This window comes from Dipodomys merriami, unplaced genomic scaffold (assembly GCF_024711535.1).
Source record: "Dipodomys merriami isolate MVZ:Mamm:240054 unplaced genomic scaffold, mDipMer1.0.p SCAF_133, whole genome shotgun sequence".
NCBI lineage: Eukaryota > Metazoa > Chordata > Mammalia > Rodentia > Heteromyidae > Dipodomys > Dipodomys merriami.
Genome location: NW_027202638.1, coordinates 566,239 through 587,196, shown reverse-complemented (window position 1 = coordinate 587,196; position 20,958 = coordinate 566,239). Strand labels below are relative to the sequence as shown.

The window sequence follows — 20,958 nt, the reverse complement described above, 5'->3', positions numbered from 1 at the left end:
CACATGGCTCTAGACTGAACCGCTAGCAAATACAAACTGGAGAGAGTGCATGGTTAGCTAACCAATGAGTAATGGGTGGTAAAGGACTCATCATGCAACTCATTCTCTTAAATCATCCTCTGCAGAAAGACTGAAGCTATATTTACAGTTACTCACACACTGACTTATCTTCATTTCCTCCAATCTTGTGGGTGTGCAGGTGAACACACACAGACACACACACACACAGACACACACATAGACACACAGACACACACACACACACACACACACACACACAAAACCAGTACCTAAGAGCAAAGCTTTCTAAAAGTACTCTGGCTGCTCCCAACAATGTCCCCATGGGTTTATTCATCACAGAGAAGTCCCACTGGGAAAAAGTTCTCAAGCCCCTCATCCCTAACCATCTGATCCTTGTATCCTCCCCACCCACCCTCCACAGAACATTACATTCAGGACCAGTTTTCAGGGGAGTTTTCTCAAGTGTGTACATGTTTCAACACAATCCCAGCTGCACAGAGGGAATAAGAAAAAAGAAAACAAGAACACAGGCTGGTCTGGGAGGTGGGGGGGTGGAGGAAGCAGTAAGAACAGTTGACCAGGCAAGGCCAAAGTGCAGGGGCTGGCTGGCAGGCACTGCTCAGCTGGGCTCCTCCAACAGATTTACTGACATGACGTCAGTGGCTCCAGTCCAGATTTTTCTTTGGTAGCTTTTACCACTTGCCTCCTGAAGTCTCACTGTGTTAGAGAGCCACAGGACCACAATGAAAATTCCCTTTGTGAAACCAAGTTTACCTCAGGGCACACAGGCCTTCCTTGTGAATTACAGGGCTCTTCACTTTTCTCACTCAGTGCCCACCAAGGAAAGGAGAAGGAACCCCTAAGATACTGTACTCTCCTTAATACAGAGAAATCATTAAATGAAATTAAATGAAGCTGCCTTTGCAGAAGAAGAAGAGGAGGAGGAGGAGGAAGAGGAGGAGGAGGAGGAAGAAGAAGAGGAGGAAGAGGAGGAAGAGGAGGAAGAGGAGGAGGAGGAGAAGGAAGAGGAGGAAGAAGAGGAGGAGGAAGAGGAGGAGGAGGAAGAGGAGGAGGAGGAAGAGGAAGAGGAAGAGGAGGAGGAGGAAAAGGAGGAAATAGGAAGGAGAAAAAAGAGGAAGAGAGGAAGGAGGAGGAAAAAGGAGAGGGGAGAGGAGGAAGAAGAGGAGGAGGAAAGGAAGATGAAAGGCTGAAATGAGGATATGGGGCATTAAAAGCATATCCAAAATCTTATGATTCAGGAGATTGGACCATGTCTCAATGGGCTGGGAGTGATGCAAAATTTCAGAACTTTTCTGCATGCTGCTCTAAGGCTGTGTTGGCTGGACTACAAATGCACACGGGCCTTGTTTCACCAACAAAACAAAAAGTATTATTGAAGCTAAAATTCCAGGCCGGAACAAAACTCCTGAAGAAATCTGAAGAGAATATTATGGCTTGTCTTTTCAAATGATCCCCCCACCCTTTTGTGTTTTTTTTTTTTTTTTGACTAGTCCTGGGACTTGAACTCAGAGCCTAGGCACTGTCCCTGAGCTTCTGTTGCTCAAGGCTAGCACTCGCCACAGCACCACTTCTGGATTTTTCTGTGTACGTGGTACTGAGGAATCAAACCCAGGGCTTCATGCATGCTAGACAAGCACTCTACCACTAAGCCACATTCCCAGCCTGCCTCTTTCTTTTCTTTTTAATTCTAAGTGCACATTCTATAATATACCCACACAGACATAAAATAACTTCTTGAACCAAAAAAAACACACTCATTTTAAACTTACTGGCTTACTATCCTATTCCCACAGCAGCAATACAATAGCTGTGTTCCCTCCCTGACTCAATGCATAAATCTGCCTAAAACTACAAAGCTTTAACTTCTTTTAACTTATAAAAATAATGAGCTTCTAATAAACTCTTTAAATAACAGAAATGTTAAATACATTTTACTTTAAACACTTAGGAAGAAAGTATAGAGTTTAATTCGACTAGTATTTACTGAAACACATGTGTGTCAATGACTCCAGAAATATCAAAGTAAAGCCTGAAGTCTGCAAGACCCCGAGCATCTCATACCTCCTGGCTATGTAGACAAGAGGTGGAACAAACCACCTGTTAGACAGGAGTGAAGGCAAGTTAAGGTAAAGACTGAAGTCTTCTAAGAAGCCTCAGTTAACAAACATGAGCTTTGGCCTTCTGAAGGAGAGTCCAAGGCCAAACACAAACTGGCCCCCTGGGCATTCCTAAGTTTGAGTTTTTCTCAGAGGAAGAAAGGACAACCTGAACAGTCAGAGGAAGTGTGGAGTAGCAATAGAGACCCAAAGGGGAATGAGACAATTGGGCAAAGAAAAGTTTTACCATGAATGGATCCAATGCAAAACTCTAGAATGCCATGAACTAAACACTAAACAAACAAAAAATGGAACTTTTGTGCGTGCACTGGTATTTGGGGCTTGAACTTAGGGCCCAGGAACAGTCCCTGAGCTTTTCTGCTCAAGGCTTGAGCCATAGTTCCACTTCCAGCTTTTTTGGTGCTTAATTAAAGATAAGAGTCTCATAGACTTTCCTGCCCTTGTTGCTTCAAACTGCAATTCTCAGTCTCTTGATAGCTAGGATTATAGGCATGAGCTACCACTATTACTAACAAATCAATTACAAGAAGAAAAAGGAGGGAGGAGAGATCTTTAAAGCAAGTTAAGAAACTTCATGGGCATTAATGGCTTACACTTGTCATCACAGCTACTTAGGAGGCTGAGATATGGGGACCAGGGTTCGAAGCCAGCCTTGGCAGTTATGCTCATGAGACTCATCTCCAAAATTATCAGGAAAAAGCCAGGCTATCGTCACAGCTTAAATGGTAGAGTACCAGCTGAGCAAACAAACCTAGCAAGAATGAGGGCCTGACTTCAAATATCAAACTGTTTATAACAAAAACACTTTGAAAATCTAGGGCCAGAGGTGTGTACCTGCTTGGCAAATGCAAAGCCAGTCCTGAGCTCAAATCCCAGTGCTTCCAAACAAAATGAAGAAAAAAAAAAAAAAAACAGGCGTCCACGGCTCACACCTATAATCCTAGCTATTCAGGAGGCTGAGATCTAAAATATGCAACTTGAAGTCAGCCTGGGAAGGAAAGTTCCTGAAACTCTTATCGCCAACTAATCCAAGAAAGCCAGAAGTGAAGTTGTAGCTCAAGTGGTAGAGTGATAGTCTTAAGCAAAAAAGCTCAGAGACAGCACTTAGGCTCTGAGTTCAAACCCCAGGACTGACACCAAGAAAAAAAAAAAAAACCTTCAAAAATCTGAGCAAAACAAATAGGCCCAGAGTTCAAGCCCCACGACTAACAACAACAACAACAACAATAATAATAATAAATGTAAGATGACAGTGCTTCCATTCCTATTTGATCTTCCAAGACAGAGAAGGATGTAATGGCAAGAGGAACTTGGTACTCTACTTCTCAGCCACATGATGACGATAATCAGAACCCAATTACAATCAGCACCTAACATTTATAAGACACTTGCTTCTCTGCCAGATATTATGCTAACCCTCATTTAACCCACACTTGTAACCCACAAGGAAGGCACTACTTAAGTCCATTTTACAGGTAAGGACACAAGGGTTCAGAAGGGTTAATGAGGTTGCCAGGGTCAAACAGGTTAAGTCAAGTGAAGGATATGTAATTCTTAAGTGTATACTTTTAATGGGAATCAGAAAGAGGCCTTTTTAAACTCAAGAACAGTAACAGGAACTTCATACGCCAAGAGTTCTAATCTAGTGTTAAAGAGAACAGAATGGAGAAGTGGTACTTTCTGATATCCACTTCTGGGAAGATCTACGGAGGAATTTCTAATGTCCCTATCTGTCTACCTTCTGTCTGGTTATGGGCTCATGCTCCAAATAGAACTTTTCTGGCTTATGCCCAGGGTATGTTTGCCTGTGTCATGAATATCAACTGGTCTAGCTACCTTGTTAGCCTTTGCCTAATCTCACCTGGTCCTGAGATCTTGTCAACCTATTGCCTGATCTCACCTTTTTCAAGTTTCTCTTTAACAGGATTACAACCCTTACTCAGGACCTGGGAGCAAGTCAAGGCCATCCTATTACTGTAGGCAACCAGGGGTTTCTCTTACCTGGCCTTGTCCTGCCCAGCAGACTTGAACCCTGAAAACCCCAGCCTCAGTGACTCCTGGACACCCCCATGTCAGCAGGAAGTAGCCAGAAAGATCAGCCCAACTTTATTATGTATCCAAAAGACCCTATATGAAGGATCTGCCTCTCTCCTTCAAGCCCAATCCCTTCATGTATGCCTCTCCCCACTTGGCCCAATCTTCTTATGTATCTAAAGATGGAATATGAAGGATTGAGTCCTGCCTTACTCCTCAGGGTCAAAAAGAAACACCAGGTATGTGCTTACATGCTTATCCACAGGCGGGTCATTCTGACCTTGGCCCCAGAAGACAATAGCCCCCACACCCAGGTTCCACTCTGGGCTGGGCCAAGGACACAGCCCTTGATCCCAAGGAGATCATAGCCCATTTTTTATTATCTGCTTCCTTGTTAAGCCCTGTATAAGCCCACCCCAAAATCTAATCTCTTGCACAACCTCCAAATCCATGGGAAGGTCTATGCCCCTTGCTGTTTCTCAATAAACAGTCCTTGCTCGTTGACAATCGAGTCCAGCCTATTCCTTTTCAGTTCTCCATTTTCCCATTTCCCATTTTCCAAACAACTACAGGGCTAAAAGAGAATGTGGGAGGGAGATAAGAAAGCAAACCAGGAAATCAGAGAGCAAAAAAGAATCTGCCTGAAGAAAGAGAAAGAAAACAATAGGGCAAGAACACCAACAGGACAGGGAGCTGGGAAAAGCTTAAAACCAAACCTAAAGGAAAATGGAGATGCATTCTGCAGAAAGCCATGACTGAGAAATGGAGACAGACACTTCTGAATTAGAAGAACCAATAGTCTTACTATGAGCCAACCACTATATCTCACCAAAACTCACATCCAGAAGTACTTTTTATTCCTACCTGGCAGATGAGAAAATAGGCCCAGATGTCTTCCCTAAGTTTGCATAGCCAATAAGCAGCAGTAGGACTGAAACCAGGATCGAACTTCAAAGCCTTTTAGGCTACTCTGCTGAATCCATCAAGCATGAGAGAACTCAAGATCTAAGGAGGGAGGGGGAGAGAGAGAGAGAGAGAGAGAGAGAGAGAGAGAGAGAGAGAGAGAGAGAGAGAGAGAGAGAGAGAGAAGCAGTGCCTAAAAGGAATACAAGAAATTAGAGCCAACTACGAAGGGGATAAGATCACTGGGAAAAGGGGGAGCTAAGTTTCAGAAACTGGCAATCAAGGACCCCCAACAGAAACCAGAATTACAGAGCAGGAGCCAAGACAATCCCAAACAGCCCACTTTCTACCACCAAAAGATAACCATCAAAACTACTGCCCAGGCCACTAACAGCCCCCCAGTCTTTTTCACAGGCTCAAGCACAGTTAACTCCACTCCAAACAACACTGCCCATCAAGACTTCCAGAGTAAGGAAAAGTTTGCAAGAGGGGAGGAGGGAGAATAGGAGGAGAAATTCATATTACCTCAAAGGTCCCTAAGCATTCTCATTATCAAAGAGTGAAGTCAAGGTCATCTACCTGAACCCTACCCCTAGCCTGAGGCCATTTCCATAGCCAAGCCTTCAGGGTAGTGGAGGGGGCTAACTTAAAGTGATTGACTACCAATAAAGCACATTCCAAAGGAAAACTAGACAGACTCGCAGGGCAGGTTCCAGCCCCCATCCTCCTTCAACACACTACTCAGAAAATGGACCACCACATATCCCAGCAAAACCAATACAGTGTGATAGTATGGCTTTCCAGGTAGAAGGAAATCAAAAGGGAGAGTAGACCTTTGCCCTTTCCCTACAAAGGAAAAGCTCCACTGGGTCACACCCAAACTTTAAGATCTTATCCAGGTTTGTACTGGAGATGAGTAAAAAGGGCTGCTAGGGCTGCTAAAATAAAAGAAAATCTCTTCCCCTGACAAATCCCAAGAGCAGCCTATCTTCATTTCAAAATATAATCTACCTTAACTCACAAATCACAATAAAAACAAGTCATTTAATATTCAGCCCCTTCCTTAACCTGTCTACTGTGAAGCCAAAGACCTTACAAACTGGTTTCGAATCCATCATTTAGCTGTGTGACCTTGGGCAAGAAACCAAACCTCACTGAGCTTCACTCTCAATTACAAATAGAGTTCTTTAGTTTACATAAATTAAGCCCTAAATTCAGGCTTAAGACAGAAATTAGCAGGTCAGTGTTCCCTCTCTCCAGCATTGTTCTAAGAACTGACATGATTGAAAGCAGAGCTAAAGAGTGAGCTCTGAGGTATTGCAGCAGTTCTAGCTGGTGGGAGGGAGTTTTGAAGGCAGTACAAGGTTAAGGAAGGATGACTCAGAGTACAACACCTTCATCCTTCCTCCAGGACTTCTCTGCCGGAGGGCAGCTAGGTTCACCCGCTTTCTCTCTTTAATCCAAAGCATAGTACAAAAACAGTTAGGGAGGTGAGTGGCCCAAATCATTTCAGAAAGAGAACCAGAGACTGAAGATTCTGGCTACAGTCCTAGTACAGCTCAGTTATAGAGTTCAAGTGAAGCTCTGGATTCGAAGAAGAAATAAAAAGAAAGAAAAAAAAAAAGGTATTGGCCCAAGGTCAACAAGAGAACTATGGTAGAAACTCCCAGATCTTCTCACCACACTAGTGAGTAGATTCAACTCACCGTAACAACCCAAAAGTCTTTGAGTTCTCAAAGGCAAAGTTTGTTACTACTGACTGACTGACTTGACTGACACTATTTTGGATAGAACACTCCCTGCGCCATCCAACATACTATGGCCTAAAATAAAATAACTAAATGTAGGTGTCAAAAAAAAAACACCAAGAATTTAGCAGTGTTGTTACAACTTTTTAGTGTGGGGCAAAAAATTAAAACTTCGTTAAAATGTCTAAGATTGTCCTATTTTCCCTCCCTTGTATATATGGGTACACTGTTGGACATGGATACCTTTCAAAGACTCATGGAAGGCTGAGTTTAAAACCTAGGAACCCATGCTCCACTGCTAAACCAAGACTAAGAGCACAGATTCTGAGACAGAATCGGAATACCCTCTCCCTGAAACACAGCACAAACTTTCCCCAATTCCACCGGGAAAATGTCTTTCTAAATTAAACTTGGTTGATATAAAAGGAAATGAACCAAAGCTGAATCATTCTTGTGAATGGTGAGAAACTTTTTAAATTTAAACCCTTATGAATCCACAAACAGAATAGCACCAAGGCTTTAAGTAGTTTTGTTTTCTGAAATTCTGTTCTGCTATAGTACTGGCCCTAAAACAACCTGAGAGAGACGAATATACTCCCAGGAGCTTGACACAGGATACCTCACACAGGCCTCTTAGGCCTCCTGCCTGGATCTGCTATCCAGAATTCTGCTTAAAGGGAGTGGGCTCATTTCCTATTAGAATGACCAGATACTGCATCACTCAGACAGCAACATTATGAAAGTAAAAGAGGCTATGAAAGATTCTGCCAAGACAAGCAGCATAAAGTTGGGTGGTAACAGGCAAACAGGTATACAGTGTGGAGGAGCACAAATACCGCTTTAGAAAAGGGCCACAGTTATTATGAGGAAGGCAGTCAGGAAGAGAGAGAGACGACAAAAGATAAAGAAAGTCCACAGTAAAAGGAAAAAAAAAATTTTTTTTAAATACACAACTGGGCAAAACAGAGCCCAAAACTCAAGGTATCTATTTAAATCAACAGATCACATGCCATGACTGACTCAGTCAATCATGAAGTGCCTTCCAGGTTTATCTTCAGGATCTTCAAGATTATCCTTCCTGATTTCATTCTTGGATGTGTATGCAACTAAAGGCCAAAAGAATGGCTAACACCATAAGCATTTATCATTAAGGAGAACATTTTCATTTTTGGTACTAAGGCTTTAACTCAGGTACTAAACTTCTAAATACTTTTTTTTTTGCCAGTCATGGTGCCTGAACTCTGGGCCTAAGCACTGTCCCTCAGCTCTTCAGCTCAAGGCTAGTGCTCTACCACTTGAGCCATAGCACCACTTCCAGCTTTTTCTGCTTATGGAGCCACAGCACCACTTCCAGCTTTTTCTGCTTATGTGGTGCTGAGGAATCGAACCCAGGGCCTCATGCATGCAAGGCAAGCACTCTACCACTGAGCCACCTTTCCAGCCCCGCTTCTAAATACTTCTAAAGGGTACCTATCTCCTTTCTAGAACCCCCAAAGTAACAAAAATATGAACTCCTTCTTTCAGGTATAAGTATCCATCTCAATCATTTAGCCATTCAAAAAATAAAGGTAGCGTGTTGGATACTCAACAGGAATGGCAGGGGCTAGTCAGTATGCTAACCAGATTCAGTGCTTTTTTTTAATGAGACACACAATTCATATACCATAATTGCTCCTTTTAAAGCATATAGTGCAGTAAATTCACAATTTCATGAATCCCTGTTTTTAAACCTTTTGTCAGGTGTCAGTCTGCCTACCTCTAAAAGCCTCTTCCCAATCATACTACTCTTCTCCCTCAACAATCTAACTTTTAAATTTAAGGCCTTTAACAACAGCAACAAAAAGAAAAAAAAACAGGCTGGGGGAGGGAAGGTTTGTAGCTCATGTGGTACAATGCTTGATACCAAGCACAAAGCCATGAGCTCAAACCCTGATAGGGGGATAGGGAGTTGAAGGCTGGGAAACCAAATGAACAAACACATCTTCTATACAACAGAACAGACAACAGAAAAATATATCAATTAAATGAAGGTGGTCCCTGGCTCAAACTCAGAAAGCAATCCTGTTTACACTGTTCACCAAGAGTGACCCACATCTAAGAACACAGAGACACTGACATCTTAAAGTATAGCTGGGAATCTGAATAGCACAGGACCAACTTAGAGCAGCTTACTATGAAAACTCAAGTTTCTACCCACCAGTTTCCTTGGATTGGGCTCACTTACCCAGGAGTTACACACTCTACTTAGGCTAACAAATATCCTCTTAAATATGCAACTACATGACAGAGATGCTAGCTCTCATTCACACATTTCTGAGGATTATCATGTGAATCCTATGTAAGGTCAAAGAAAGGTACCCCACAAGAGAGGCAAAGATACACCTGTGGAGTCCAGAGACATAGGAAGCACAGAAAAACCTGGAGGTTACAGTAGCCACACTGCAGATCCAATGGCCAAGCCAGCACTTAACTAATCTAAGCTTTACTCCAAAACTCTTCATCCCGTTTTCCAGATAAAGAAATAGGAGGCAGAGGTCAGCAACCTATCTTAAGCAAGAGTAAAGAAAAGCAAACAGGGCAGACAAGAGGGACTGAGGTATTATAGCCCTTTGCTACCTAAGAAAGTGGGTGAGAGTTTCTGGAATAGTTTTGCTGGCAGGCCCACACCCCTCAACACCAAATCCCTAGGAAAAGACTAGCTTCATAGAAAGAAACCAATGCTACATCAGGAGCACTGCATGCAAAACACAAAGGAAAACGTTTTCTTTTAGACAAATTAAGTTGTAAGAGTGCTACCTACTTTTTGATGCATTTCCATTTAATTCTTTGCTAGCATTTGGCAAGGAAAAAGCTCAAATATTTTGTATTTACTGATGGATTTCCTCCACTTGCTGCATAAGGGAAGAGTGGTTCCAAGCAATGAATAGTTAAGGGCTTTATGAGACTTGCTTCAGCCTCTCCTGGATTTCAATCCATTTGCCTGAAACCAGAGTTGGGCTCTTCTAAGGAACTGCCTCAGCCCTGGATGTCCCTCCAGAATGTATGCTGACATGACAGGAAATCCTTAAAAGATCTGATGTGCAAGGTAACATTTTACTGAGCATTTACTTTACACATGTCCAGAAAAAAAGGTAGATACATACTGAGCATTCTATTAAAAGTTACAGGTGAGTGTTAACACATACTGAGTATCCTATTAAAATTTACATATAGCTAAGACTGAAGCTCTAAGAAATGAAGTTATATGCCCAAGGCCACACTAGCCAAAATAGAAACCAACTCCAAGTCTGTGTTTCTAAGATAAATTCATATTACCCTGTGTCTTTTGTCCAAAGGAAAATCAGGAAATAACTACTTTTCATGTCAAATCTTTTTTGTTGTTGTTGTTCCTTTCAGTTCATTGCTCATAACCAAGTTTCAAATCTATGCTAGCCACCAACTGAACTCAAGGCCTTGGCTTGCTAGGCGGAACTCTATATGAGCCATGCCCCCACTATAAGCCTTCTTAATCACCATTTGATGGTTGAATTCATTACACAGGAAAATATTTCACAGGGCTGGTTTAACAACTCAGCTCCATTCCACTCCCAAAAATATATCAGACAAAAACATACCTCTTCCTTCAAGGTGTAACTCCAACATTGTGTCCTTAGTCCTAGTCCTGGGCAGCAAGCACAACACTGACCCACTAAACTTATACCACCCCTTTTATTCTGGAGTTACATACAAAACTACATGCTCTTAAAAATGTAAATATGACTCGGTGGCTCACACCTGTAATTTTAACTACCCAGGAGGCTGAGATCCGAGGATCACAGTTAAAATCCAGCCCGGACAGGAAAGTCCATGAGACTCTTATCTCCAATAAACCACTAGAAAACTGGAAATGGCATTGTAGCTCAAGCAGTAGAGTGCTCGCCTTGAGCTGAAGAGTGCAGGGACAGCGCCCAAGCCCAGAGTTCAAGTCCCATGACCAACAAGAAAAAAAAAAAAAAAAAAAAAAAAGCTCAAGGCTAGTCCTTTACCACATGAGCCACAGCACCACTTCCAGTTTTCTGGTGGTTAATTGGAGATAAGAGTCTCACAGACTTTCCTGCCCAGGCTGACTTTGCACAGTAATCCTCAGATCTCAGCCTCCTGAATAGCTAGGATTTCAGATGTGAGCCAAGAGTGCCTGGCTAAAACAGCTTCTAAGAATGATGGTCCATACTTAGTAACAGCAACATTCCTGGCTTACCACTCAGGGATTTCCTTCCTCCTCACAACATTCATTTTGTGATGAGTATGTCATCATCACTCCAAGGTTACAGTCCAACCTAGGCAACCATGATCATCCCACTAGTCCCAATTTCAAGTAAAAAAAAAAAAAAAAAAATGCCCCTCTAGAGTAAAGGATGTGGCTCATCAGTACAGCTCTTGACTAGCATTTATCAAGTAGTAAATTTGATACCTAGGACTACAAACAAAAATATGCCCCCCTTTGGCTGGGGATGTAACTCAGTGATAAATGTATGTTTAACACACACAAGGCCTTGAATTCAGTTTACAACACTGGTGTGCACACACACAGAGCAAAAATCATCCTTTAAAACTCATGAAATACATATCTTGCCCACTAGATCGTGATTACCTCTTTGCAGGCCAGCTTCCCTACTAACTGTTAAACTGTAAACTTCATAAGGGAAGGGGATTTTATGGATCGTCATTCACTGGCCACCTTTTCCTGATCTCCAATTCCCCGGCACACAGTAGCACCTGTAAATGTTTAAATGTGCAGTGGTAAGGGGCAGCTCTATGAAAACCAGGAGCATCTGGATTACAAAGTGCCCAAGGGCCTGGGAAGGGAGAATAAAGGAAAGAATAGAAAGCTGAATTCAGTGATTTATGCATAGGTGTTTTTTGGAATGTGGTCAGGATTTTTCTCTTATCCCCCTCATTCCCCGGTGTCCCATCTGAGGAGGTCTAGGAGCAAGCACCTCAGTACTCAAAGAGTAGCAGCCAAAACAGACTTTGAACCTCTGACCAGGTCTGACCCATACCTCTACAGTCACATCTAACTACTGACTTCCCACAAAGCAGTCCAAATAATGCCATGCCTTGCACAGGAAGCCAGTTCTGGCTCATTTTATTGCTTATCCTGTACCATGTGGGGAGACTTTATTTTTTGTGCAGCCTTATTTTTCAAACCAACCAAGAATTTTAGTGAATTCCACAAAGAATCCAAGTTCCTAGGTACACTGCCTCAGAAATACCTGAAAAGCATATTCAGCTAGGAAAGATGACTACATTTAGATTCAAACAGAGGATAGAAATTAGAATGAACATCTGAAGGAATGTCTCCCTTTCAGAAGATTGTAGAAACTTTTAGTAACTCAGACACTGCCTCTCCCCTGCTCTCCTGTGTCTACACAGGTGGCAGGTGGCACCTAGTGAACAGGAGAAGAAAAAAAAAAGATGCTGAATTAGCCGTGTAAATGGATCTATACCCTGAGTTGCAAACTCAAAGGTCAAAATATATGATGAGAGAACCTCATGCCTGTAATCCTAGATACTCAGGAGGCTGGGATCTGAGGATCGAGTGGAAGCCAGCCTGGGCAAAAAAGTCTGTGAGACTTATCTCTAATAAACTACCCAACAGCCAGGAGTGCACAGTGGGCTAGCCTAAATCAAAAAAGCTCAGGAACAGCACCCAGGTCCTGTGTTCAAGACCCAGGACAGCCACACACATACAGAAAGTAAAAGGGTGGGGGGGCTGAATAGGTGAGTGAGAACATGGGCCAGGAGGTGCTGCAAGAAGGACAGCCTCACCTAAGCCTTCCAAGCACATACCAGGGACACAATTATTTGCTGAATGAGATTAATTGACTGATAAGCACAAGGTCACACAGATCACAAACTTCCTCTGAGCTATCTACAATGCACAGAATCCTTGACTCCAGCTCAAGCAACATCCTTCTCTGTCAATTCATCCATGGAACAGACTGTAATTTAGGTTTGGATACATGGAGTGGTATTCTACAAGCATTTCCTCAACAACTCCTGGTTATAAAGCTGCTTCTTGCCTCCAAATTACAGGTGGCACTTCCTTTGATTTCAAGTTAAATAGATGTTAATCACTATTGTATTCTATGAGTGAAATTTAAAGGTGAAAATTCTGAGTTCACAACAAAACCAGAAACCTTTTACCAAAATAAGAAAGTACAACAGTGACCTTATGGCTTCAATACTTGAAACAAAAATAAACTTCAGATACAGGGAATTTCTTGCCTTCGCCACTATTAAGCCTGTTTTCTGCTCTCCATTCTTCTGTCAACACCAATACCTGAGAAGGATTTCAGGGTAGACTGACATCCCTTCAGCTGATGGAGCTCTTCCTGAGGCTAATCACCATTGTCTCCCAAAGGCTTTGAAAAGACTGAGGGAGGAAGGATTGAAAGAGATTCCTCCCAAGGAAGCATCCGCTCACAAAGGTCTGAGAAATCAACTAGCCCCTAACATACTCCTAGCCCCAATGGTGGGTGATCTGAAAACAAAGCATATCAAAATGCTATTGATAAAGCTAAATTACCAGACGGCTTATCTGAGGCCTGCATCCGCCATATGGTGCCCCAACTTCTGCAGCCTGTTGCTGCCACAATAGGCACGCCTACCCAGAAAGCACCAAAGGACAGAAACCCAGCAGCAGCGGCATGCAAGGTTGCTGTTTACATTTTATTTTGTACCATTAGCTTTGTGTTTCCCCCTATCTCAGGAGGGAAACACGGAAACACACACACACACACACACACACACACACACACACACAATGTAATAAATCCCTGTTACCTGCAGAATACATGCACACACCCTGCATGTATGCACGTGTGTGGGGACAGGTCAGGTGAACAGAGAAAACCAGATGTCAACTTCAGAAATGGAGCTGCCTGGTGGGGGAGGGTGGGCCAGGCAGGCTCCCAGCCAGAGCAGAAAGCAGACAATGCGCTTTTCTCAAAACACCCGGGCAGGCGGGCCTCGGGGAGTGGCTATTTAAAACACTTGGCTCCTTTTATTTCACCACCATGGAAGTGAATTAGATTCTTAAGTGCCAGAGCAAATGAAGTCACTGGGTTTCTGTGGGTTCTCTTCCCATTTCAGCAGTAAGAGTTACACTGGATGAGAGTCGAAGGGTCTCCATGAGTAGTTTTTTCTTAAGCATACAATAATTCCCAAAGGATCTGGCTCTTATCTTTATTAACTTTTTCTTCTTCGGTAAGAAATTAAAGATCTAAGAAAAATTAAGAGATATAGTATGCTTGAAGGAATGCAGTCAAAGACCACCTTTGCCAAAAGCTATCAAATCACAGTTGAAAGGAAAACAAAAAGCTACACCTTCTAAAGGCTGGGTTGGTATGAAAAAGTGACAATGATGTTTGCCAAATGAATTCATAAGATATCTTCATTTCTTGGGAGAACAATGAAAGAGGTGACATTGACCAAGATGCACTATACTGATTTGTTGAACTGAAAACCCTTTTTAGGACTACTTAATAGATTTTTTTTATTTTTTAAAGAACCCTTCATTTCTTTCTCCTAAAGATTTTCTTTCTCTCTTTGCAGATGGTAACACAATATTCACTTACTTGACTGTCTACTCAAACTAGTTTTCAAAGGATTCACTAGCTGTGGCATCAGGTTATGCAAAAAAAAAAAAAAAAAAAAGCACAAGATGCGGGTTTGGTTCTGTGCAAAGCAGTAGAGAACACAGTGTCTTCATTAATAGTCACATCTACAGACCCATTACAGAAAGACACTGGTTTCATTTTCCCAATTTACCCACACCTAAGCAGAAAACATTATTATTAGGTGAACTTTTCAAATTTTCTTAAATATTCTCAGGTTTGTTTTTTTAGGGAAAAAAATTCCCTTTCAAGTTAAATTGAGATTGCACTTGAACTCTATCCAAAAGCAGAGCTGAACTGAATTATGATAATTAGAAAGCTGTGCCTATAAAAAAAAAAAGGCAGCACAGTAGATGCATTTTTTTTTAAGTTCATGCCAGAGAATATAAGTTCAGTATGTTCTCACGTAATTAACATTTCCCACCATTAGCAGCAGTTTTTTTTTTTCAGTTTATGTATCAGTAAAAACAGTACTCAGCATTGTTGGGTACTCGTCTCTGTAGGATTGCTGCTACTTAAACATACATCTAAACCTGCCAGATTCCTAGAAGTAATCAGAATTTCCCACTGGAAATGAAGGACACTTAACCTGTTCATCAATAAGTAAACTTTTACTTTTAAACTCATTTTCCAGGGCCCTGTCCTTTCCAAATACAAATGCTAATGAAATCCTAGGGCTGAGCCTCAAAAACTAATGTGAGTCCTGGAACAAGGGTAGAAAGCCCTGCATCAAAATAGTAAACACTGGTTTTAAGGCGGGGAGGTGGGGGAGGCTTTGACCTGCCACAAAAAAAAATAGAAAATGACAGCCTTTTGGGAAGACCCCCCCCCATTACCCAATCAGAAGAAAGACTGGTACATTTTGGTTACCCAGGACTCCCAGACTAGGAAATCACTTTTTGAGACTCCTCCCAACTATGCAAAAGCCCGTGAACAAAAGGAGAACTTCAGAGCAGAGAGAAATCTACCCCGTAGAAAGAGTGACCTGACACCCCCTCAACCAGGGCACCCATTTGCTTTAGCTAAAATAAAAATAACTATTTCAAAATTCAGTACTCTGCACCACAAGTGTGAACATTTCTTAAGAAACTGATGAAATTCAACCTCAAATTAAAATATAACAAGTCAGGGAAACTTATAGAGAGAGATATCTTACAGATAAGGACTCTCAATGGTTCACAGCTTCAAAACTCACAAAATAAAACCCACCCAAAAAACACTCCAAAATTTAGACCCAAAGCATCTATTACACATTCTATCTCAGACAACAGAGAAGGGCCAGAACATTCCTGTTGCAGATATACCATAGTTACATTACAACACAGTCTAAATTAGGTTATCTGCACAAAAGCCCAGCCCCCAAATATTAAGTGCCAGCATCAATCAGAATTGCTAGATTTTTATCACCTTGATAAATATGAACGAATAAAACACATCATTGGCATTGTTCACACACAATTTAAGATCTAATTTAAATAGACTCCAGTGACCTACACATTCTGCAGATAAAATAAGAAAAAACTATAAAGGATTAGACCAACCAGCCATCAGCCCCAACCAGCCCAGGGGCACAGACTAAGTTTGTCAAAGGGGGATACAATATATTTTTCTTGTTGTGTTCAGAAGTAGGACATTTAGCAGTCTGCAGATCCTGTCACTGAACTTCAAAGGGCAAGCTGTAATGCCCACATTGATTAACAGAAGGATGGCTGGTTGTCTTAGTTTTAAAGAGAAAGTCAGACAGTTGCTTTAGCCAGTATTCTTAAACCTTTGGGAGGCAAAAAAAAAACAAAAAAAAACTCAAAGTTTTACTTTGAACACAGCTCTCATTAAGGAATTACATTATATATATATATATATACATATACATATACATATATGTGTGTGTGTATATATATATATATATATATATATATTCTCTTTTCACAATCTCTTTTATAGAGAAGAAAACAAAGGGGCAAAAGTGAAAGCTTGGGTGTTGGGGATCTACTATCTATGCATGGTCATTTTTTAAGTGTACCAGATCATATAGAGTTATTTGTGCTGACCTTTTGATTGATAAGACATTACAATTTCCATTGGCAAGCAGGATAATTACACTCACAATAAACACATAATAACACATGAGATTATAGAGAGGAAAGTAATTCCACAGATGCACAAGCACTTGTACAACCACCATGTATGAGAGATCAATCCATTCCTGAAGCAAGCAACCCTCCAATACTGCTAATGGCATAGCTCTTTTTTTCAAATGCCTATCTTTATTTGAGATTTGGGATCTATATTCTCTAAATCATCTCTGTTACACATTTTTTCACTGAAATTATGCCAAGTAAGGTTTTAGACACCAATGGTGACAACAAAATACAAGCATATTACTCCCCAAGTCTTCCCCTTTGAGAAATGTTCTCCTATACTTGGTGCTGTGTACTTTCAGAACCAATAAAACCCAAAATTGTTTATAAACTGCTGGAACTCAAGCAGGGAAAAAAGAAAGAAAGAAAAAAACCTAGAACATCCTTTTCCTTATGGCTTATGTGTCCTCTTCCTAAATAAAAGGGGACACTAGTTCTCCAAACGAAGTACGTGAATATACAAGTCCTACTGTACATAGCTAATGAGAGGAAACAGGGAGAGGAGGAAGCTACCCCTCCTCAGAAGGCTATCCCACCCCAAGGGTGGGGGTCCACTGTCCAGAAGGACACACACTGTATCACAGTGCCAGGAAGAGCTCAGAATCACTTCAGTCTAGCTCAAACTAAGCCAGGCTATCTTCAATCTTTGAATTAAATTTTCTTTGAATTAAATTTTATTAATCAGATGTCCTGATGAGTTGTTTTTTGTTTTGGGAAAACTTAAAAATATAAAGTAAAACAATAAAAAAAAAAAACCTCAGGCACATTCCTTGTCTTTCGTTTTATAATGGCTCACACAGAGAAGGAATTTACACAAAGAATATTTCCTATAATTTTGTGTTTTTTTTTACTCTTTTGTGAAAGCAAAGTGTCAACTGGTTTTGTTCCAAACTTTTTTTGCCCTCTTAAAGGAAAAAAGGCATTCTAATATTTCTCTAAAATTGCAGATCAAACAATACTTACCATTAAAGTAAAAATAAAATGGTCTGCTTGCCACATCAGTAAAACCCAGTAATAGATACAGCTTATCAGTTCATTTTTTATACCAACAACAAATAAAACAATTGTAAACTCTGTTGAAAATCTGAAACCTGAGAGTTCAACGCAGAGTTACACATACAAAGAAATACTAAACAAAAATATCTGTGACCATTTATGGAAATAGTAAGATTAGGGGAGAAAAGGCCTTTCTCCATAAAATAATCAACAATTCTAAACCTATGCTGACGAAAGTTCAACTAAATGCATTTGTCTTTCTAAAGTCACTCAGTAATTAATACTATTTCCTTCTAAAAAGAAAAGATTCTTAACAAAGTTGATCTATAGTCTGGCCTTTACAAGCATTCAAATGTACTTGGGCCCAAAGATCTTGCAAATCTACTTACAAAAAGGCACAAACTCAACAGTGAAAAGCTAAAACACCCCGCAAAAAAAAAAAAAAACGAGACTTTCCCAATTCTTGCCACAGCGATTCAGGCCAGAGAAGCCCCGGGGGCCAGAGACCCAGCAGTTTCACCGCAGACTCCCAGCTCTGGGTGGGTCATGGGATCTGTCCACCCCGGTAACCACCTGCAGGCACCCAGCACATCCTAAGCAAACAGATCCCCTAAACTTCCAAAAACAATCCAGGCATAGGTGGGGAGGGGAAAACAAACAAACAAAACATGTGGTTGTCCTTTACAATATCTGTAAAATTTTAAATATTTTTTCCACTATTTTGAAATCTGATAGGTTTCATAGACCTTTCTGTCCCAGGACGTGGGCTCTTTCCAAAGCAGTTTTTAAACCAGGCCTTCTTACGTTCTCAATTCCTGGAATATCTTCTGTCTTTAAGTTTCCAGTGCTCACTGAGGTCAATTTTCATTTCTGCAAATCACAGGCAGCCACTTGCTTCTAAGAAGTTAACAAGCCTCCGGAGCAACGCTGGTGGCTGATATTTCATTGTTTCATAAATATTTTTATACAGTGACACCATTCAGCTTTAAATAAATCTTTTAAAAAGAAAGATAATTTTTTAAATGGAGGACATTTTTTAAATCTGGGTTTTATTTTCAGAAGAAGGTAAATGAGGTGTGAGCCCTTATTTAATATGTTCAATTGCTTTTAAAAGTAATGGGTGTTTTGTTTTGTTTTTAAATACACTTAAAAAAAAAACTCGTGGAAGTTGCACTTTCTTTAAAACGGGCCTCCGGACTTTTGAAAACAAGTGTTGCTAGTACGAACAAAGACTTAAAGTGTACCCAGATTTTCTTTTCCTCCTTGGGATCGTTTTCTCTTCCAAATAAACAAACAAATCCCCCAGTATTTCCTACCGAAGGGAAGTTTTCCAAGGAGAGTCTCCTCCTGGTTTTGGTGGTAATTGCGACTCAGTCTTTTTTGGACACAATGTTTCTGCTGACTCCTGAAAATTTTCCACTTGAATGTGCAATGAACCGGCGGCAGCAGCAACAGCCAGAGTCCTGGAGAAGCGGCAAAGACTACCGTGCCCTCTTTCATCTTTGAGGAAAAGAAGCGAGACCCCGGTCCGCAACACACGTCGGCGCGGACCCCGGGAGGTCTCGGAGGGTCGCGGCTCCGCGGAAGCGGGGGGGGGGGGGGGGGGGGGAGGCGGATGGCGCGAGGCGGGGGGGAGGGGAGCGGGTCGGGTCCCAGCTCCGCGGCGGAGGCGGCGGCAGCTCTCCCCGCCCGCTCTCGCGCCCAACTTCTGGCTTCCCGAGGAACACAGTGAAAAGCGCCGTGAGGGGTGTGGGTACGGGGGGTGCGGGGGTGCGCGTACGGGCGGCGGGAGAGGGGCACGCGGGGGGCGCGGCGCCGCGAGCCGGGCGCCTCCAGGGCCGCCGCCGCCGGGGGCCGCCTGTTGCCGCGCGGGCTCCGGCGCGCGGCCCAACTTGGCGTCCCGGCAACTCGTGAGGCGGCGCCGGGCCGCTCACCTAGGAGGGGCGCGGGGAGGCGCTGAGGGGGAATCGGCGGCGGCCCTCCCGAGCCCGCCCGCTGCACACAAAGCACAGTCCGAAGAGAAAAGAGCGGCCCGCGCGGGACACACTGCCGGATCCTGGCCGCCCGCCGCCCCGCGCGCCCTCCGCACCCAGCATCCGCCCCGCGCGCCAACTTACCTCGGCCACAGGAGCCGCCGCAGCGCCCGGCAAGTGAGGCAAACTTCGGGGCCGCTTCCCCCCGCCCGCTCTCGGTGCCCGGCTCCCGGTCCCCGGGCTGGGGCACCCTACTTCTGCCTAGTACCGCTCCTGCCCTGGGGTCCGATGGAAGCGCAAGGTTGCTGCCCGCGCTCGGGGCAAAGGTGGACGGGGTGGGGGGGGGGGGGCGTCACTGCATGGCCTGTCCGCTGGCGCGGCCGCCCCGGGTCCGGGCCCCGCCGCGCGGACTGGCCCGCAGGGTGGAAGCGAGTCTGCAAAGTGCTTGGTGGGCGCCCGCGGCGGGCGGCGGGGCCGCGGCGGCGGCTGCAGAGGCTCGGCTCGGCTCGTGCGGCGCGGCGCGGCGCGAGCGATGCTAAGAATGTTCGGAATGAGGACAGGAATGAAATGAACGCCAGGACCGAACTCGCTCCGGAGGGGTGGGGCCTCGGTGACGTCATGCGGCCTGCCGCCCGAGGCCGGGGCGTGGCTTATCTCCGCCGGTGACGTCATGGGGATTCGGGGCGGGCCTAGCCGGGCCGCTTCGCCGTTGGGGCGCGGGCTCCCCCACAGGGGTGGGAGGGCGGGGTCTCGCGCCCACGGGGGAGCGGAGCGCGCGCGGGAGCCACTTCCTCCCCCATCTCCCCCTCCTCTAGTCGCGGGTCTGGGCTTTGTCCGGGGATGGGGCGGGGCGAGCGGCCGCAGGAGGGGTTCGGAGGTGCCTGCGGCCGGAGTTCCCGAGTAGCCGGCGCCGAGGCCCGAGCTGAGCGCCCTGGGCCTGCTGTGCCTCAGTTTCCCTCATCCGGGAGGCAGAAGCTCAGCCCGCAGAGAGCTTCCAGGCTCGCTAGTGTGAGGAAGAGAAGTTTCTTTTCTGGAAATTGTGGAGGATCCGGAGCGCGGCGGACGCCTCTCCGGGGCCGCATTCCCATCCGGCCATGTCTTCCCCTCGTCCTTTCACTTTAGGAAAAGTTCTCGCGCAGCCCGAAGTCTGTGCTGCAGCCGAGCAGACTTTAGCGTGGCAGAGAAGGGTAATTAGGGTTAGTAACTCTCCTCCTGCCCGCAGGATCTTCAGTCACTGCAGGAATTAAGTTCACTCATCCCAGCCGAATGGACTTTTCAGAAGTAATGGCTTGGGCGAAAACTTCCTCTGTTGTAAAACATCGCATCCGGCAACTTCAGCCATCCGGATC

General features: G+C 43.8%; 1 protein-coding gene across 2 annotated transcripts in view; it reads right to left on the bottom strand.

Annotated features, from left to right (window-relative positions):
* The window catches only part of LOC138825047 (transcriptional enhancer factor TEF-1), a 263,945-nt gene extending 244,080 nt beyond the window's left edge, over nucleotides 1–19,865 (bottom strand). Inside the window, exon 1 of one of the 2 annotated variants that reach the window (XM_070019409.1) lies at nucleotides 19,754–19,865. The gene's annotated coding sequence lies outside the window, so the exon portion shown is untranslated. Of the gene's footprint in view, nucleotides 1–18,952; nucleotides 19,080–19,753 lie in introns of those variants that run through there. The other variant, XM_070019407.1, reaches the window with a different exon arrangement.
* Between the last annotated feature and the right edge of the window lie 1,093 nt (nucleotides 19,866–20,958).